We start from the raw sequence: 21,103 nt of genomic DNA, 5'->3' as shown, positions 1-21,103 counted from the left end.
CCATTTGTCTTCTTCACCACCTGCTGTACCCGTATGCCAAATTTCAATGACTGATGTACCATGACACCCAGGTCTCGTTGCACCTCCCCTTTTCCTAATCTGCCACCATTCAGATAATATTCTGCCTTTGTGTTTTTGCCCCCAAAGTGGATAACCTCACATTTATCCACATTATACTGCATCTGCCATGCATTTTCCCACTTACTTAACCTGTCCAAGTCACCCTGCAGCCTCTTAGCATCCTCCTCACAGCTCACATCGCCACCCAGTTTAGTGTCATCTGCAAACTTGGAGATATTACACTCAATTCCTTCATCTAAATCATTAATGTATATTGTATATAGCTGGGGTCCCAGCACTGAACCCTGCAGCACCTCACTAGTCACTGCCTGCCATTCTGAAAAGGACCCATTTATCCCGACGCTCTGCTTCTTGTCTGCCAACCAGTTCTCTATCCACATCAGTACATTACCTCCAATACCATGTGCTTTAATTTTGCACATCAATCTCTTTTGTGGGACCTTGTCAAAAGCCTTTTGAAAGTCCAAATACACCACATCCACTGGTTCTCCCTTGCCCACTCTACTAGTTACATCCTCAAAAAATTCTAGATTTGTCAAGCATGATTTCCCTTTCATAAATCCATGTTGACTTGGACAGATCCTGTCACTGCTTTCCAAATGCGCTGTTATTTAATCTTTAATAATTGATTCCAACATTTTCCCCACTACTGATATCAGGGTAACCGGTCTATAATTACCCATTTTCTCTCTCCCTCCTTTTTTAAAAAGTGGTGTTACATTAGCTACCCTCCAATCCATAGGAACTGATCCAGAGTCGATAGACTGTTGGAAAATGATCTCCAATGCATCCACTATTTCTAGGGCCACTTCCTTAAGTACTCTGGGATGTAGACTATCAGGCCCCAGGAATTTATCGGCCTTCAATCCCATCAATTTACCTAACGCACTTTCCTGCCTAATAAGGATATCCTTCAGTTCCTTCTTCTCACAAGACCCTCGGTCCCCTAGTACTTCTAGAAGGTTATTTGTGTCTTCCTTTGTGAAGACAGAACCAAAGTATTTGTTCAACTGGTCTGCCATTTCTTTGTTCCCCATTATAAATTCACCTGAATCTGACTGCAAGGGACCTATGTTTGTCTTCACTAATCCTTTTCTCTTCACATATCTATAGAAGCTTTTGCAATCAGTTTTTATGTTCCCGGCAAGCTTCCTCTCATACTCTATTTTCCCCCTCCTAATTAAACCCTTTTCCACCTCTGCTGAAATCTAAATTTCTCCTAGTCCTCAGGTTTGCTGCTTTTTCTGGCCAATTTATATGCCTCTTCCTTGGATTTAACACTATCCTTAATTAACTTGTTAGCCACAGTTGAGCCACCTTCCCCGTTGTATTTTTACTCCAGACAGGGATGTACAATTGTTGAAGTTCATCCATGTGATCTTTAAATGTTTGCCATTGCCTATCCACTGTCAATCCTCTAAGTATCATTTGCCAGTCTATTCTAACCAATTCACATCTCATACTATCGAAGTTACCTTTCCTTAAATTCAGGACCCGAGTCTCTGAATTAACTGTGCCACTCTCCATCTTAATAAGGAATTCTACCATACCATGGTCACTCTTCCCCAAGGGGCCTCGCACAACAAGATTGCTAATTAGTCCTTTCTCATTACAAAGTCTAGGATGGCCAGCCCGCTAGTTGCTTCCTCGACATATTGGTCCAGAAAACCATCCCTAATACATTCCAGGAAATCCTCCTCCATCGTATTGCTACCAGTTTTGTTAGCCCAATCTATATGTAGATTAAAGTTGCCCATGATAACTGCTGTACCTTTATTGCACGTATCCCTAATCTCTTGTTTGATGCTGTCCCCAACCTCACTATTACTGTTTGGTGGTCTGTACACAACTCCCACTCGCGTTTTCTATCCTTTGGTATTCCGCAGCTCCACCTATACAGATTCCACATCATCCAAGCTAATGTCCTTCCTTACTATTGCGTTAATTTCCTCTTTAACTAGCAACGCTACCCCACCTCCTTTTCCTTTATGTCTATCCTTCGTGAATGTTGAATACCTCTGGATGTTGAGTTCCCAGCCTTGGTCACCCTAGAGCCATGTCTCCGTGATGCCAATTATATCATATTCATTAATTGCTGCCTGTGCAGTTAATTCGTCTACCTTATTACGAATACTCCTCGCATTGAGGCACAGAGCCTTCAGGCTTGTCTTTTTAACACACTTTGCCCTTTGAGAATTTTGCTGCAATGTGGCCCTTTTTGATTTTTCCCTTGGGTTTCTCTGCCCTCCACTTTTATTTTTCTTCTTTCTATCTTTTGCTTCTGCCCCTATTTTCCTTCCCTCTGTCTCCCTGTATAGGTTCCCATTCCCCTGCCATATTAGATTGGTTGAAGAGCCTCGCTCATTGATGCCACAGATCCCCTGTAGAGGGTGCCACCCTGAATCAGATGCTGGATTAGAATAAGTCTGCACCCAAAAGCCCACTAAAGTTTTGTAGGAAGCTGTCAACGAGGTGAACGGTGAGCGCCGTTCCTTCACCGCTGACCACCAAATCCGGGCTATTAACTCATGTCATCACTTCTATTCAGATGATAATAGCAACATTTTTATATAATATTTTGCTTCGGGATTTATTCTAAGACTACTGAATATGTTAATTTGTAGGCCAGTGGATAAGGGTTTTAGTTGATCGATCCCTCTTCACATTGAAACACATTTAATGATTTTTTAAAGATGAAAGGGTTTGAAAAACCTAATGAGTTACTAGTTAGACGGTAAAGCTACTGAAACAGATTTATCTTTTGGTTGAATGGTGGAACAAAGGGAGTTCTCTTTAGTCTTTTATACAACTGAATTGTAATTTCTGCCCACTGAAGATTCTAATCGATACCCAAGGGTTGTAGCATGTTGTTATTGAACAAGATATACTTTGAGTGAATTTTTAGCAGTTTTCCAATATAAAAAGACAGAAATCATGATGAATCATTTTTCACGGCAAGACCATGAGAATACTTAATGCATTATTTTATTAACTGTTAATTACTTCAGAAATATAGTGTGTAATTTCAAAAATTAGTATCTACTATCTTGTGTCAAAGCACTAATTACACAGTGAGGCAGCTTGGTCAGTTATGATTTCACTACTACATTATAACATTTAAATATGTTTTTAATAATTTTAGTTCAGAAATAAAACATTCAATCAAATGTCATAATGTGGTTTTACAAATCTTCATCCAATGCTCCCTACATCCTTCTAACGAGCCTTTCTTAGAATGTATGGTATCTCATGAACCATGCTGAGTGCAGTTATAGCTTTTAGCCTATTTACTGGCAAACAGCATTTTTACAGTTTCCTGTGCTATGAAATTAACCATAATCAAATGTAATGCAGGGCTGAGTAAAACAGAAACTAACCACAGAAAACTGTCATCAGTGTAGTCAATCATAACTGCAAGACAATGGAGCTCAATCACATGTATCTATGAAAAAAGACCATTTTACTGGTTTAAGTGACATGTTGCATACTGCATAATACAGAAAGTCAACACCAGGATTAAAGGCTGTCGACTGTACTAAATCGACATCTATGTCTAGATAAGCCTGACTGTAATGGAAAAAGAACAAAGTTTACATTTTTACCCCTTAATGTTCACAATATTGTTACTGTTTCAGAGTCTGCCTCATAGCCTTCATCTGTCAAATTTAATCTCCAACGGGCCAAATTTAATCAATTCATTTTCTGTTCTAGGCTTTTTTTGGTAACATCTAAATGATGATTCTTCTTCATACAGAATTAAAATGTAAACTACTAAAACATATAATACTGTAATAAAAAGATTATTTTAACTTAAATTACAAATTATGACAGTGTTCTACAGTCTTTTCATTATGCTGCAGCAGCATTTGTACAAGCTATGAATTCTAAAACAGGATACATTAAAGCCTTGTGTGAGATCATTCAAAGAACTCTTGCATACGTGGGTGCATATTAAATTTATTCCACTTGCATGAAATAACAAACCAATCAAAATTGTTAGTAAATCACCAGATTACAAATATGAACTCAAATAAATGAACACTTGTTTTTGGGATCAGCAAGTGCTGACAGTGGCTATGGAAACTTCCTCACCATAAATGACCTTAAGCAGTTTGGAATATCAAAGGTAGAAAAGAAATCAAGACAATTCATTCCTGCAACACAGCTGACCTATAAAATGAGTTTTACAATCATTAGCAAAATAAAACAGAAGCAAACAAATCTTCAATCAAAGCCATATTCCGAAACTACCAGGCCCATACATTCCATTATTGCTTCCCATTCAACTGATAACCCTCAGCAACAGCACTGAGCATTATGGGGCAGTACATGCAATGGAGTCAACAGTTCTCTGCAAATAACCATCTACAAGTTCAAACTTGATTACTTAGACAGCATACATAGCATTACTTCAAAAGTAAAATCAATTATAAGTTGCATTTAAATGTAATTAAAAAGTGAATTTATAGGTGTGTGTCAAAAAACTTTCCCCTGTGGAACTATTAACATGTGCAAAACTGCCCAAAATTGATAGTTACTAAGGGCTCAAAATTGGCCAGGAGTTGCTCCGTTTTTTTTGGAGCAACTTGATTTTTCTGGTGTATCTTAAAAATCCCCATTTTGCACATTCAATTTGCGCCAGTGTAAGTGAGTTAGTTAGGATTTTTTTAGTTTAGTTTAGTTTTTTTTCAAAAGAGGGCATTACCAGCCACCGACACCCATTTTGGCCATTTAGGCCACTTTGGCCAGCTAATAGTTATTCCAAACTAACTTAGGCCAGCGTATGTGGCTATTTGTGGCTGCTTGTGAAAACCCTTGCGGAGAGTTAAGAAATCAGCGCAGGTAGGCACATCAGAGGCCAGCAGAACTTAATGACTTGACTAAAGAATTATTCCATCATATCTAATGTTCAAGGATTGATTATGATGTATTTGAAAGTATTTTCTATTAACTTGGTTAGGAAATTATTTTCATCAACAGGTTTAAGGAAAGTCTTGAGTAAGCTCATTAAAATTACTGGCGACACAGTTATCACCCACCCCGCCCCCCGGGGATCAAAACTCTCCCCCCGCCACCCTCCCAGGATCAAAACTGCCCCCCTCCCTGCCCCCAGATCAAAACTCTCCCCACCCCCCCACATCCCCCCATCAAAACTCTTCCCCCCCTCCCGCCCCTCCCGCACCCCCCAGCTCCGGATCAAAACTCTCCCCGTCGCCCCAGCTTGGGCCCTGGACCAACCTGTATGTTGTGGTCTTCTAGCCCAGGAAGACAGCAGGCCGGCCTGTGCGGGAGGCCACTCGGCCCGGGATAGGGGCGGGACACATCGGGTCCCATGCTGCAGCACGCACACAGAGGCTGGGGGCAGGAGCTACTGCGCATGCGCGCACACTCCAACGCGCATGTGCAGAGCTGCCGGCACTGTTTCTGGTGCAGGGCCCTAGCTCTGCCTCTCAATCGACTGGCCACGTCGTGCGAAGCCCCGGGAGAGGCAACACAGCTGCCAGAATCGGGGAAGATTTTATTGGTGCCCTTTTCAGCCCACAAAGTCGGTGCATCTCTAGTGAGTGCGCCGAAAAAAGGAGAGGGCCAATTTTGAGCCCTAAGAAAGACCATAGGAAATGCTGTTATGGGAAAAGCAAATGTCATACTGGTGATGGTCTGCTGGGGCAACAGTTACAGCACACAGTTGGGTCAGCAGTGAAGAGAGCACCTTATCCATCCCACTCCTAACCTTTACTTAATGCTAATGTAAAAGGGGGGAGAAAGTTTAGCCCACCACCACCACCCTTTCTGAAACATTGCCATTTCCTACATGAGCTATCCTTGCCATCTCTCTGAGCAAGACTCCAATTAATTACCAAAACAAAGGCACTTTTTGTTATTGTGAACTTGCCACGATTAGCAACTGGATTGTCATTTTCTGAACCTATTCCAATTAAGACCTTCACAACCAAAGATTGGTATCTTTTATCCCAATAGTCAAATTCAAACAAGGTCTCAGCGGCCTCAGCAAGAGAGAAAACTAAAGCAATTTTAAGGCAGGCAGTGACAATAGTAAGCAAGGAACAAAAGAGGAATGGACTCAGGTCAAGTGAGCAGTTGCGCCACTGATAATAAAAATGTGCAGCAATATTTCACGTAAGATTTAAACTAAATATATATGTGTATATTTTAAATGTAGTTTGTTTAAAACTAGCCTATGTGAAGGAAGTTCACTCAAATCGGTATGATAATGAATGACTTTGTAGTCCTGTAATGTTGAAAAATGTTATCACAAAGCATGCGTCAAAAACAAATTTATTTCATGTTCTCATTGATCATGTGCTGCATAATGAGAAATATCTTTAAATTTTCAAAAGAAACTTCACTTAATCGTGGAATAATATGGGATTGCGTGTTCTCTTGAAACATGCAGTCAATCTTCTGAACAGAGCGTTAATTAGGCTTTCATTATTGATAATGAATGATTACAGAGCACAGAGAAACAAAAACTGAGGCATAATCAGACCTGGAATGATACCTGGAGTGATCAAAACCTGGGACATTTCTTTTAAATGAAAAAATGGAGGTGGAGGTGGTATATTTTGGTTTGATTTGAATAGCTTTGAAAGAGATGTCATCGTCTCCTCAGCCTATCACCCACATAAACACTCAAACCAGCTCAGGTCATAGAACAGCCCCTCCAGATAAAATCATATTTTGAATTTCCTAATTCCAAAGCTCAAATGATACATTAATGCAAGGAAGCCAGAATGATACCTAGACTCAAAAGGTTAAGTTATGAGGAGAGATTACACAATTAGGGTTGTATTCCCTCGAATTTAAAAGGTTAAGGGTGATTTGATCAAAGTTTTCAAGATATTAAGGGGAACAGATAGGGTAGGTAGAGAGAAACTATTTCAGCTGGTTGGGGAGTCGAGCACAGGCTAAAAATTAGAGCCAGATCTCACAGGAGTGAAATTAGGAAACACTTCTACATACAAAGGGCCCAAATTTGCACCAGGAGTTGCTCCGTTTTTTTTGGAGCAACTTGATTTTTCTGGAGTATCTTAAAAATCCCCATCCTGCATATTTAATTTGCCCCAGTGTAAGTGAGATAGTTAGGATTTTGTTTTGCTTTGTTTTTTTCAAAAAGGGGCATGACCAGCCGTTTTGGCTATTTAAGCCAGTTTGGACAGCTAATAGTTGCTGCAGGCGAACTTAGGCCAGCGTATGTGGCCACTTGTGGCCGCACAGAAAACCCTTGTGGAGAGTTAAGAAATCAGCGCTGGTTAGAACATTTAAAGCACCAAGACTTACAAAGCACTAAACAAAGCACAAAAATAAGCATTCAATAACAAATAAAAAATATAAGGAAGCTGAGAGCACCTGCACCAAAACTTACAAAGCACGAAACAAAGCCCAAAAAGTATTAAGCAATTAACAAATAAAAAATTGAAGGAAGCGGAGAAGACCTGCACCTAAAGCATCAAGACTTACAAAGCACTAAACACAGCACAGAAAGTAATAAGCATTCAATAAAAAAAATAAAGAACTGAAGTAAATAATTCAATTAACAAATAAAGAACTGAAGTAAATCCTACCTTCAACTAAACTCGGCAGCGGTCGGCCTGTGCGGGAGGCCATTTGGCCTAGGATAGGAGCGGCAAGACGCACACCGGGAGGCTAGGCCCAACGCGGCATCTGTGAACGGGGGAGAGAGGGAAAGGCTGAACGCAGCATCGGTGAAGCGGGGCGGGGGGGAGAGAGGGATCCACAGCGGCATCGGTGAAGGGGGGAAGGGAGAGATCAAGAACGGCATCGGTGAAGGGGGTGGGGGTGGAGAGAGATTCACAGCGGGCCCGCCCCGGCCGGTGTGAGAGATCCTTCAGCCAGGGATAGGGGCGGCGAGCATTGGGTCCTGCTCACAGCCTGCAGGACACGCTGGGTGGGCGAGGAGCATGCGCACACACTCCACTGCGCATGCGGATAGCTGCCGGCACTGTTTTTGGCGCAGAGCTGTAGCTCAGCTCTCCCCCACTCCACTATATACGCTGTGCCAGGACCCAGGACACTCGGCAGAGTGGCCAGGATGGGTGCACATTTTTTCGGCACCGTTTCCAGCGCACAAAGTCGGCATATCTCTGGTTAGTGCGCCAGAAAAAGGGGTTGGGGAAATTTGGCCCAAAGGGTGGAAGAAGTTTGGAACTCTCTTCCGTAAATGGCAATTGATGCTAGATCAATTGTTCAGTTTAAATCTGATATTGACAGATTTTTGTTAACCAAAGGTATTATAGGATATGGGCCAAAGGCGGGTATATGCAGTTAGGTCTCAGATTAACCATAATTTTATTGAATGGGTGAACAGGTTCGAGGGATCAAATGGCCTACTCCTATTCCTATGTTCCTATGAAGCATTGGAAACCATTGAAGGCCACCACTAAAGGCATATCACAATGAATATACATCCAAGAAAACCACCAGGGAATAATACGTAAGAGCTCTTTGCACCACTGGAACACAAGACAAAACCTGTGTATGCTCAAAAATTCACATTGTTATCTCAACGCATTTGTCAATAACAAATTTACTTACTGCTTTCACTGATTACTCGATGTAATGAGAAAATAGCTATACATTTACAAACAGAATTCTTTTTGATATTAAATACTGGAATAATGCAGTTTACATGACATTTTGAATCCTACCATCACTTTTTTCGAGTGGAACCCGGATACAAAGACGTGCAAATGCATTTAGGTTCTCTGTTGATAAAATGCTGACCAGTAAATGCATGGGTATTAGACATAAAATGACAATTACATCATTGCACATGTTCAGCACAATTTCATAAAAGGAAAGCCAATTCTGTCCTAAAATGATCTGACCGAGGCCACAATTTTAATATTTAATAAGAACATAAGAACATAAGAATTAGGAGCAGGAGTAGGCCATCTAGCCCCTCGAGCCTGCTCCGCCATTCAACAAGATCATGGCTGATCTGGCCGTGGACTCAGCTCCACTTACCCGCCCGCTCCCCATAACCCTTAATTCCCTTATTGGTTAAAAATCTATCTATCTGTGACTTGAATACATTCAATGAGCTAGCCTCAACTGCTTCCTTGGGCAGAGAATTCCACAGATTCACAACCCTCTGGGAGAAGAAATTCCTTCTCAACTTGGTTTTAAATTGGCTCCCCCATATTTTGAGGCTGTGCCCCCTAGTTCTAGTCTCCCCTACCAGTGGAAACAACCTCTCCGCCTCTATCTTGTCTATCGCTTTCATTATTTTAAATGTTTCGATAAGATCACACCTCATCCTTCTGAACTCCAACGAGTAAAGACCCTGTCTACTCAATCGATCATCATAAGGTAACCCCCTCATCACCGGAATCAGCCGAGTGAATCGTCTCTGTACCCCCTCCAAAGCCAGTATATCCTTCCTTAAGTAAGGTGACCAAAACTGCACGCAGTACTCCAGGTGTGGCCTCACCAATACCCTATACAGTTGCAGCAGGTCCTCCCTGCTTTTGTACTCCATCCCTCTCGCAATGAAGGCCAACATTCCATTCACCTTCCTGATTACCTGCTGCACCTGCAAACTAACTTTTTGGGATTCATGCAAAAGGACCCCCAGGTCCCTCTGCACCTCAGCATGTTGTAATTTTCCCCATTCAAATAATATTCCCTTTTACTGTTTTTTTTCCCAAGGTTGATGACCTCACACTTTCCGACATTGTATTCCATCTGCCAAACATTAGCCCATTCGCTTAACCTATCCAAATCTCTTTGCAGCCTCTCTGTGTCCTCTACACAACCCGCTTTCCCACTAATCTTTGTGTCATCTGCAAATTTTGTTACACTATACTCTGTCCCCTCTTCCAGGTCATCTATGTATATTGTAAACAGTTGTGGTCCCAGCACCGATCCCTGTGGCACACCACTAACCACCGATTTCCAACCCGAAAAGGACCCATTTATCCCGATTCTCTGCTTTCTGTTCGCCAGCCAATTTTCTACCCATGCTAATACATTTCCTCTGACTCCGCGTACCTCTATCTTCTGCAGTAACCTTTTGTGTGGCACCTTATCGAATGCCTTTTGAAAATCTAAATACACCACATCCATCGGTGCACCTCTATCCACCATGCTCATTATATCCTCAAAGAATTCCAGTAAATTAGTTAAACATGATTTCCCCTTCATGAGTCCATGCTGCGTCTGCTTGATTGCATTATTCCTATCTAGATGTCCCACTATTTCTTCCTTAATGATAGTTTTAAGCATTTTCCCCACTACAGATGTTAAACTAACCGGCCTATAGTCTGCCCCCTTTTTTTAAACAGAGTCGTTACATTAGCTGCTTTCCAATCCGCTGGTACCTCCCCAGAGTCCAGAGAATTTTGGTAGATTATAACCAATGCATCTGCTATAACTTCCCCCATCTCTTTTAATACCCTGGGATGCATTTCATCAGGACCAGGGGACTTGTCTACCTTGAGTCCCATTAGCCTGTCCAGCACTACCCCCCTCGTGATAGTGATTGTCTCAAGGTCCTCCCTTCCCACATTCCTGTGACCAGTAATTTGTGGCATGGTTTTTGTGTCTTCCACTGTAAAGACTGAAGCAAAATAATTGTTTAAGGTCTCAGCCATTTCCACATTTCCCATGATTAAATCCCCCTTCTCAACTTCTAAGGGACCAACATTTACTTTAGTTACTCTTTTCCGTTTTATATATCGGTAAAAGCTTTTACTATCTGTTTTTATGTTTTGCGCAAGTTTACCTTCGTAATCTATCTTTCCTTTCTTTATTGCTTTTTTAGTCATTCTTTGCTGTTGTTTAAAATTTTCCCAATCTTCTAGTTTCCCACTAACCTTGGCCACCTTATACGCATTGGTCTTTAATTTGATACTATCCTTTATTTCCTTGGTTATCCACGGCTGGTTATCCCTTCTGTTACCGCCCTTCTTTTCCACTGGAATATATTTTTGTTGCGCACTATGAAAGAGCTTCTTAAAAGTCCTCCACTGTTCCTCAATTGTGCCACCGTTTAGTCTGTGTTTCCAGTCTACTTTAGCCAACTCTGCCCTCATCCCACTGTAGTCCCCTTTGTTTAAGTATAGTACGCTCGTTTCTGACACAACTTCCTCACCCTCAATCTGTATTACAAATTCAACCATACTGTGATCACTCATTCCGAGAGGATCTTTTACTAGGAGATCGTTTATTTTTCCTGTCTCATTACACAGGACCAGATCTAAGATAGCTTGCTACCTTGTAGGTTCTGTAACATACTGTTCTAAGAAACAATCCCGTATGCATTCTATGAATTCCTCCTCCAGGCTACCCCGTGCGATTTGATTTGACCAATCGATATGTAGGTTAAAATCCCCCATGACTACTGCCGTTCCTTTTTCACATGCCTCCATTATTCCCTTGATTATTGCCTGCCCCACCGTGATTTATTTGGATCTTGAGAATGCTTCATACCTTATCCAATTATAAAATAAAAGCAGTAAACGTGTCCCAGGCTATTAATTAAAATAACTTTACTGCTGTTTACGGTTTTTTTAAGAAAAACTCCAAAACAAGTTTCAAAACATGTTGTTACAAGTGCTGAAAGGACTCATTGAAGAAACTATCGACTCTGGATCAGTTCCCATGGACTGGAGGGTAGCTAATGTAACACCACTTTTTAAAAAAAGAGGGAGAGAAAAAGGGAAATTATAGACCGGTTAGCTTGACATCAGTAGTGGGGAAAATGTTGGAATCGATCATGAAGGATGAAATAGCAGCGCATTTGGAAAGCGGTGACAGGGTCGGACCAAGTCATAGAAACATAGAAACTCAGAAAATAGCTGCAGGAGTAGGCGATTCGGCCCTTCGAGTCTGCACCGCCATTCAATGTGTTCATGGCTGAACATGCAACTTCAGTACCCCATTCCTGCTTTCTCGCCATACCCCTTGATCCCCCAGTAGTAAGGACAACATCTAAATCCTTTTTGAATATATTTAGTGAATTGGCCTCAACAGCTTTCTGTGGTAGAGAATTCCACAGGTTCACCACTCTCTGGGTGAAGAAGTTTCTCCTCATCTCGGTCCTAAATGGCTTACCCCTTATCCTTGGACTGTGACCCCTGGTTCTGGACTTCCCCAACATTGGGGACATTCTTCCTGCATTTAACCTGTCTAAACCCATCAGAATTTTAAACATTTCTATGAGATCCCCTCTCATTCTTCTGAGCTCCAGTGAATACAAGCCCAGTTGATCCAGTCTTTCTTGATATGTCAGTCCCGCCATCCCGGGAATCAGTCTGGTGAACCTTCGCTGCACTCCCTCAATAGCAAGAATGTCCTTCCTCAAGTTAGGAGACCAAAACTGTACACAATACTCCAGGTGTGGCCTCACCAAGGCCCTGTACAACTGTAGTAACACCTCCCTGCCTTGAAAGAGAAATCATGCTTGACGAATCTTCTGGAATTTTTGGAGGATGTAACTAGCAGAGTGGACAAGGGAGAACCAGTGGATGTGGTGTATTTGGATTTTCAAAAGGCTTTTGACAAGGTCCCGCAGAAGAGATTGGTGTGCAAAATTAAAGCACATGGTATTGGGGGTAATATACTGGTATTGGGGGTAATATACTGGATAGGGAACTGGTTGGCAGACAGGAAGCAGAGAGTCGGGATAAACGGGTCCTTTTCAGAATGGCAGGCAGTGACTAGTGGAGTGCCGCATGGCTCAGTGCTGGGACCCCAGCTCTTGACAATATACATTAACGATTTGGATGAAGGAATAGAGTGTAATATCTCCAAGTTTGCAGATGACACTAAACTGGGTGGCAGTGTGAGCTGTGAGGAGGATGCTAAGAGGCTGCAGGGTGACTTGGACAGGTTAGGTGAGTGGGCAAATGCAGTATAATGTGGATAAATGTGAGGTTATCCATTTTGGAGGCAAAAACACGAAGGCAGAATATTATCTGAATGGTGGCAGCCTAGGAAAAGGGGAGGTGCAACGAGACCTGGGTGTCATGGTTCATCAGTCACTGAAAGTGGGCACGCAGGTACAGCAGGCGGTAAAGAAGGCAAATGGTATGTTGGCCTTCATAGCTAGGGGATTTGAATATAGAAGCAAGGAGGTCTTACTGCAGTTGTACAGGGCCTTAGTGAGGCCTCACCTGGAATATTGTGTTCAGTTTTGGTCTCCTAGTCTGAGGAAGGACGTTCTTGTTATTGAGGGAGTGCAACAAAGGTTCACCAGACTGATTCTAGGGATGGCTGGGCTGTCATATAAGGAGAGACTGGATCAACTGGGCCTTTATTCACTGGAGTTTAGAAGGATGAGAGGGGATCTCATAGAAACATATAAGATTCTGACGGGACTGGACAGGTTAGATACGGGAAGAATGTTCCCAATGTTGGGGAAGTCCAGAACCAGGGGACATAGTCTTAGGATTTAGGACTGAGATGAAGAGAAACTTCTTCACTGAGAGTTGTTAACCTATGGAATTCCCTACCGCAGAGAGTTGTTGATGCCAGTTCACTGGATATATTCAAGAGGGAGTTAGATATGGCTCTTACGGTTAAGGGGATCAAGGGGTATGGAGAGAAAGCAGGAAAGGGGTACTGAAGGAATGATCAGCCATGATCTTATTGAATGGCGGTGCAGGCTCGAAGGGCCGAATGGCCTACTCCTGCACCTATTTTTGATGTTTTTATGTTTCTATGTTGATTTCATTATTTTTAATTACATTCATCATAGTGGGGCAGATTCTGCTGTAGTGGGGCGTCTATTGTTAGTTAAACTTGCCCTTGCACATTTAGGATTTAAAATTTTTTGCGTGGCAAGTTGCTGACAGTGGAAGCTGATAACAGAGCACCTGGGACCTGTGTGAACAGGGTATCTCCTTAACCAATCAGAATGAAGGATTGTTAAATTAACAACGCAAGCACTGAGAAGGAAGTGTAAATCAGAGTCCAATCAAAGAGAAATAAAGGGAAAGAAAAATTGGAATAAGGGAAATAAAGATAGCAAGAAAAAGTAAAAATATTTTTTTTACATTTTTTAAATCTTCAATTAAAACCTTGTAATAGTTAATTTTTGTTCAGTGCCAGAGAGGTTGATTGGCAGTAATTAACACCTATTATGTAGTTAAAAGGTACTTAGACTGGAATGCACAAGACTTAACTTTCATATCTACCGCACAATTACAGCAACTTCACGTCATTCAATACATTTCAATTGTGAGGTAGACTGTGCCATTTTCACGCAGCTAATGGCGGAGCGGTGCAACTCAGACAGCAGCTTTTGGATTTCTGAGTTTAACCGTGCATCTGCACTTGGTCTGAAGTTACTGTACCATTTGCGCATAAATAACAACGAGCCCCATTAGCTTCATGTTATTTTGACAGGAAAATCTGAGCTATTATGTATGTAGTCTCAGAATGCAACATCTCCAATTTTTATTAGTGTCTCTAAACTCAGCGCAATAGTCTATAAGAATGAAAATTGCATGATCTAATAATGTCCTATGAATGATGGAAAACCCTGCCCAAGTTCAGGTTGGGGCCTTAAAGTACCATGCACAGTTCTGGTTTCCATACTAGAGAAAGGAATTAAAAGCAATGGAGAAAGTGCAAAAAAGATTTACAAGGATGGTACCAGAACTGAGAAATTACAGCTATCAGGAAAGATTGAACAGGTTGGAGCTGTTTTCTTTAGAAAATAGAAGACATGGAAGAGACCTGATCGAAGTCTTTAAAATTATGAATGGATTGGGCCGAGTCGATGTAGAGAGAATGCTTCACATGCAGGAGAATCCAAAACTAGGTGCCATAAATACATCATCATCATAGGCGGTCCCTCGTATCGATGAAGACTTGCTTCCACGCCAAGAAGGGATGAGTTCACAGGTGTTTCAATGAAGGACCTAATATTCCAGGATCCGAACTAAATCTTGAAGGGTGGAAGATATGCGTGGATTTTTTTTAACATGCGGTGACCGTTGCACACCAGCCACCACCGGCTTGACAGAGCTAGGTCTTGGTCCAGTGGCAAGGGTTAACCAAGACGACTGGAGACCAGCTCTGCTGCACGGACCTAGTGCGCACACATCTCGCAATGTGGGCTGGTCCGTGCTGCCCCTGGGCTCTTGCCTCTTCTGGGCCCCGACCTCGCGCCTCTCCTGGGCCCCGATCACATCGCTCCACGATCACTCGTCGCTCCTGCGCCCCGACCTCACAGCTCCTGCTGTACTTGTCCACACTCCAATCACCGACCTGGGTTATGGTGACGTCAAATCCAGTTGTCCTCTTCATTGCCGTCACCCTCCTGAACCGACTCGCACGGCACCTTGAAGTGGTATGCTCCACGCTGCTCCTTTAAAGGCTCCGACCTGCTGATGGTTGCCATGCCGAAATACAAGATAGTATACTAATAAATCCAGTCGGCAAATAAGGAGAAATTTCCTTACTTGAAGAATGGATAGAACGTGGAACTCGCTATCACAGGAAGTGATTGAGGCCAATAGCTTAGAGGCTTTCAAAAGGAAACTAGAGGAGTACATGAGAGATAAGGGAATAGAAAGATATGCCGAAAGGCTGAGATGAGGCGGATGAAATGGGAGAATTGTGTGGAGGCCAGCATAGACTAGTTGGGCTGAATGGTCTTTTTCTGTGCTGTACATTCAATGCAATTCTATCATCGAAACCATAATTGGCTTTCAGGCTTCCTATCCGTTAAACTGAAGATCTAGGGGCCGAATTTGATCACCGACCATTTCTCGGCGGCCCCTGGTGGCACCTATCTTTTTGCCGCCCGCTGCCACCGGGTGCTGTTGGGAGCTGCTTTCGGCTCCGTTGTGTGGGCGGCAGAATCAGCGGCAGTCGGGAGTGAGTGGCTGGCGTCATCAGTGCGCGGCAGTTGGAGGCCTCTCCACACGGGAATCGTCGGAGGGCCCCCAATGCGCATGCGCGAGATTTCGCGGGTTTTTTTGTGTAGTTTTTCTCTTCGGATGTGCCATCATTTCAGGGTCGTTTGAGGCTGATGGCTGTACTGCGCTTGCGCATAAAGGCACACCACTTTATTCCACCTGTAAATGTGAGAGGGGAGAGGAGAGAATTGACATTTGAGAGGTGAGAGGTGGAGGTTGTAGGGAGAGAGAGTTGGAGATTGTACAGGAGAGAGAGTTGGAGGTTGTAGGGAGAGAGAGTTGGAGGTTGTAGAGAAGAGAGAGTTGGAGGTTGTAGGGAGAGAGAGTTGGAGGTTGTAGAGGAGAGAGAGTTGGAGGTTGTAGGGAGAGAGAGTTGGAGGTTGTAGAGGAGAGTTGGAGGTTGTAGAGGAGAGAAAGTTGGAGGTTGTAGAGGAGAGAGAGTTGGAGGTTGTAGAGGAGAGAAAGTTGGAGGTTGTAGAGGAGAGAAAGTTGGAGGTTGTAGAGAAGAGAGAGTTGGAGGTTGTAGGGAGAGAGAGTTGGAGGTTGTAGGGAGAGAGAGTTGGAGGTTGTAGAGGAGAGTTGGAGGTTGTAGAGGAGAGAAAGTTGGAGGTTGTAGAGGAGAGAGAGTTGGAGGTTGTAGAGGAGAGAAAGTTGGAGGTTGTAGAGGAGAGAAAGTTGGAGGTTGTAGAGGAGAGAGAGTTGGAGGTTGTAGGGAGAGAGAGTTGGAGGTTGTAGGGAGAGAGAGTTGGAGGCTGTAGAGGAGAGAAAGTTGGAGGTTGTAGAGGAGAGAGAGTTGGAGGTTGTAGGGAGAGAGAGTTGGAGGTTGTAGAGGAGAGAAAGTTGGAGGTTGTAGAGGAGAGAGTTGGAGGTTGTAGGGAGAGAGAGTTGGAGGTTGTAGAGGAGAGAGAGTTGGAGGTTGTAGGGAGAGAGAGTTGGAGGTTGTAGGGAGAGAGAGTTGGAGGTTGTCGGGAGAGAGAGTTGGAGGTTGTAGAGGAGAGAAAGTTGGAGGTTGTAGAGGGGAGAGAGAGTTGGAGGTTGTAGGGAGAGAGAGTTGGAGGTTGTAGAGAAGAGAGAGTTGGAGGTTGTAGGGAGAGAGAGTTGGAGGTTGTAGAGGAGAGAGAGTTGGAGGTTGTAGGGAGAGAGAGTTGGAGGTTGTAGAGGAGAGAGTTGGAGGTTGTAGGGAGAGAGAGTTGGAGGTTGTAGAGGAGGAGAGTTGGAGGTTGTACAGGAGAGAGAGTTGGAGGTTATAGAGGAGAGAGTTGGAGATTGTAGAGGAGGGAGAGTTGGAGGTTATAGGGAGAGTGGAGGTTGTAGAGGAGGAGAGTTGGAGGTTGCAGGGAGAGTTGGAGGTTGTAGAGGAGAGAGAGTTGGAGGTTGTAGAGGAGAGAGAGTTGGAGGTTGTAGAGGAGAGAGTCGGAGATTGTAGAGGAGAGAGTTGGAGGTTGTACAGGAGAGAGAGTTGGAGGTTATAGAGGAGAGAGTTGGAGATTGTAGAGGAGGGAGAGTTGGAGGTTATAGGGAGAGTGGAGGTTGTAGAGGAGGAGAGTTGGAGGTTGTAGGGAGAGTTGGAGGTTGTAGAGGAGAGAGAGTTGGAGGTTGTAGAGGAGAGAGAGTTGGAGGTTGTAGAGGAGAGAGAGTTGGAGGTTGTAGGGAGAGTTGGAGGTTGTAGAGGAGAGAGTTGGAGGTTGTAGAGGAGAGAGAGTTGGAGGTTGTAGGGAGAGTTGGAGGTTGTAGAGGAGAGAGTTGGAGGTTGTAGAGGAGAGAGAGTTGGAGGTTGTAGAGGAGAGAGTTGGAGGTTGTAGAGGAGAGAGAGTTGGAGGTTGTAGGGAGAGTTGGAGGTTGTAGAGGAGAGAGTTGGAGGTTGTAGAGGAGAGAGAGTTGGAGGTTATAGTGGAGAAAGTCGGAGGTTGTAGGGAGAGAGAGTTGGAGGTTATAGTGGAGAGAGTCGGAGATTGTAGAGGAGAGAGAGTTGGAGGTTATAGTGGAGAGAGAGTTGGAGGTTATAGTGGAGAGAGTCGGAGATTGTAGAGGAGAGAGTTGGAGGTTGCAGAGGGGGTAGTCGGAGACATTGAGACACACAAACTGTTGAGCACCCATTTGTTTCATCATCGATGATGAGTGGCCAGAAACCAGCAATGAACTGGCAAAACCAGGCCCAGAGCTCCCTGGTTTAAAGAGGAGGAATTGGAGGAGCTAGTAACGGAGATGAAGCGCGGATACAAAGACTTCCCCCGGGATGGTCATGGCAAGCCTCCACCACCCCAATAATGATGCATTTGGAGGGAGATCGCTGAGATCGTGTCTGCAATGGGCAACATTGAGCGGGATGGGGACCAATGCCGGAAACGTTGTAACGGTTTGGTGGCGGCAGCAAGAGTGAGTACAAATGTATTCCTCCCCACCTCTCCAACGCCAAAAGGGTTGTGCACCAGGTGTGTGTGAGTATGGGACTGTGTGTGTGGGGGGCATAAGCAAGGGGGCTAAAGGCCGCATCGTTTCTTTGTGCAGAAGATAAGCGCATCCAACGCAGCAAGCCTGCGTGGGACGGGAGGAGTACCAAGAGAGAAGCGGTCGAATTGAGCAGGCTGGAGCAGCATGTGTTGGCATTGATGGGTGCCCGCCGCCAGGCAACCACAACGGTTGATGCAGATCGGTGCTACAGCATGGTAAGGTTATACTAATCTGCGGTCTGAGCCACGCTCATGGCATGAAAGGTCATGCAATGTTAAGGCACTCATGGTTTACCGCACACTTTGTTGCCCAGTCTTGGTGTGCCCATGTAGAGATGCAACTCCTCGCTGGCAGAATGTGAAATGGCACGGCTCACATCTCAGCTTGAACAGCAAACCCCCGGCGCCCACCCACAGACTGAAATGTCGTCCTCTACTCCATTCTGTTCATAATGTTAGTGTGCTATCAGCCGGAGGTGCTAGAGGACAAATGCTAGCATCCGTTACTTGGAGGGTGGCCGGGGCTGGGGGCTCGACATCCGGGGGTGTTCGGCATTTGGGAAGGATTCTGACTGGATGGGGCGGGTTGGGTGCAGGGGGAGTGTTCCCGGTGTTGGGTGGGTCCAGAACCGGGGGATGGCACGCTCTTGGGATGGGGGGTGGGCTGTTTGGGGCTGGGATTGGGAGAGACTTCTTCACCCGGGAGTTGTTGGCCTGTGGGGTTCCCTGCCTCGGAGAGTTGTTGATGCCAGTTCATTGGATGTGTTCGGGAGGGAGTTGGATGTGGTCCTTGCGGCTGGGGGGGGTCGGGGGGGGGGGGGCCGGCGAGGTGCTGGGGTGGGTGATCAGCCATGATCTTGTTGAATGGCGGTGCAGGCTCGAAGGGCCGAATGGCCTACTCCTTCACCTATTTTCTATGTTTCTATGTTTCTACTTGCAGATGTCGACTCGGCCAGCAAGGCAAACCATCGACATCTGGCCTTCAGAGAAGTCGTCAGACCCCAACGTTTTCCACACCAATGTCACCACCAGCCCAAGACAGCTGATCTCTCCTCCACCACCCTCCCCCATTGATCACCCATTTCCACTGCTCCCATCTCCGCCACCCTGAGCCACGAATTAGAGGAGAGAGAGAAGGGCCCGTCTTTGAGCCCCTTAAGCTCCAGGAGCAGGAACAGGATGACAGCAGCCTCCTACCATGTGAGCCAGGTGTCAACAGAACCTTGGCATCAGCCTCTGAGTTCCTGGGGTTTGGAACGGACAAAACACTGGCAAGCTCCACCAAGCGCAGAGGCCGTGGTGCGAAGGAAAGCAAGGCGCTAGAACCCACCAGGAGCGAGCAACCACCTGAGGATTCACCACGGCTCTCTGTAATTCTGGAGATCGTCAAACTATCATGGACAAGCATGTAGAGAGATCCCGATATGCTCCAGACCATGACTGGGATAGCTGGCAGCATGGCCACCTTCACCCAGCAGCATGAAGACAAGATGGACCGGCTCATCACTGTGTTGGGGCGCACAACCAAGAGCATTGAGGCGATGTGGCAAGAGATGGCTTCTCGACGCTCAGTTCAAGCCCCTGACCCCACACCCTCAAGGTAGACAGATCGGAGGAGCAGGAGATCCCGGCACCTTCGGACGCGCCCCCTGCCGCCTTACTAAGATGCACACGTCTGCAGACATCCCGCTGCCCTCCTGCACAACCTTGTCAACCAGAGACAGTGAGGGACAGGGGAGTGGGACGCCGTGGTGCAGGCGGGACGAGGAAGAGGAGCTTGGGCATGGCTTCGGGGGGTGGGGAAGAGAGGTGTTGGTGCTGGGTAGAGGAGTGGGTGTTGATGATGTAAACGTTTGTAAATATAATAATGTTATGTAACCTTTGTTATTGTGCACTTGTAAATACATTCACATTATTGACCCTCTCTTAGGCCCCAAGTTTCCCCAACCCCTTTATTCAGCGCACTTACCCGTGGTACGTCGACTTTCTACTCCAAAAACGGTGCTGAAAATGTAGCTGCTGATTCTCCCCACTCCATGGACCGCCCTAGGGTCTGGCGCGTTGTGGCAATCACAGTGAGGGGCGGAGCTACACCCCTGCGCCGAAAACAGTGCCGGCAGCTGAGTGCATGCGCAGTGGAATCTGCGTGCATGCGCAGTAGCTCCTTGCCCTCCCAGCATGTCCCAATGCTCGCCACCCCTATCCCTGGCCGAAGGGATGATCCGATGTTCGCCGCCCCTATCCCAGCCGAGTGGCCTGCCACACAGTGAGCGCTGCCTTCCCGCGCTCACTTAGACTCCAGTTCATTGTTGTAGCCTCTCGCACCCCCATTGCCTGCATCCTCTGCTGCCAGTGCTGCCCCTCCCGTTCAGTTGGCGGAGTGTGTGCGCGGTGTGTGCCGAGGAAAGCTTGCCGGGGAGCAGGAGCAGGAGCTGGAGGAGCCCGGAGGGGGGTGCGCGCAGCTCGAGTCCGGGCCACTAGATCAGTAACCAGGAGTCATTGCGGCGGAATTCTTCGAAACACGACACTAGGGGGATGAAGCTACTGGTTTGCGTCACTGATCACAACTATGTCAAGAAATTTCAAAGCATTAATGCCTAAATAAAATATCCCTTTTAGACTTTATAGAGTTTCTTTAAATGATTTAGAAAAAGAATAAGC

The 21,103-nt window shown here is 45.2% G+C and overlaps 1 protein-coding gene and 1 long non-coding RNA gene across 12 annotated transcripts in view; one reads left to right on the top strand and one right to left on the bottom strand.

Annotated features, from left to right (window-relative positions):
• LOC139276702 (bis(5'-adenosyl)-triphosphatase-like) overlaps positions 1–21,103 on the bottom strand; it is a 1,572,769-nt gene that overhangs the window by 534,824 nt on the left and 1,016,842 nt on the right. The gene's annotated exons all lie outside the window — the stretch shown is intronic.
• On the top strand, positions 18,208–21,034 carry LOC139276701 (uncharacterized). Its single transcript, XR_011595975.1, has 3 exons — positions 18,208–18,368; positions 18,501–18,658; positions 19,383–21,034. It is a non-coding gene; the product is annotated as an uncharacterized lncRNA (long non-coding RNA).

This window comes from Pristiophorus japonicus, chromosome 12, assembly GCF_044704955.1.
Source record: "Pristiophorus japonicus isolate sPriJap1 chromosome 12, sPriJap1.hap1, whole genome shotgun sequence".
NCBI classification, from domain to species: domain Eukaryota; kingdom Metazoa; phylum Chordata; class Chondrichthyes; family Pristiophoridae; genus Pristiophorus; species Pristiophorus japonicus.
This window is presented reverse-complemented; position numbering and strand designations above follow the sequence as displayed.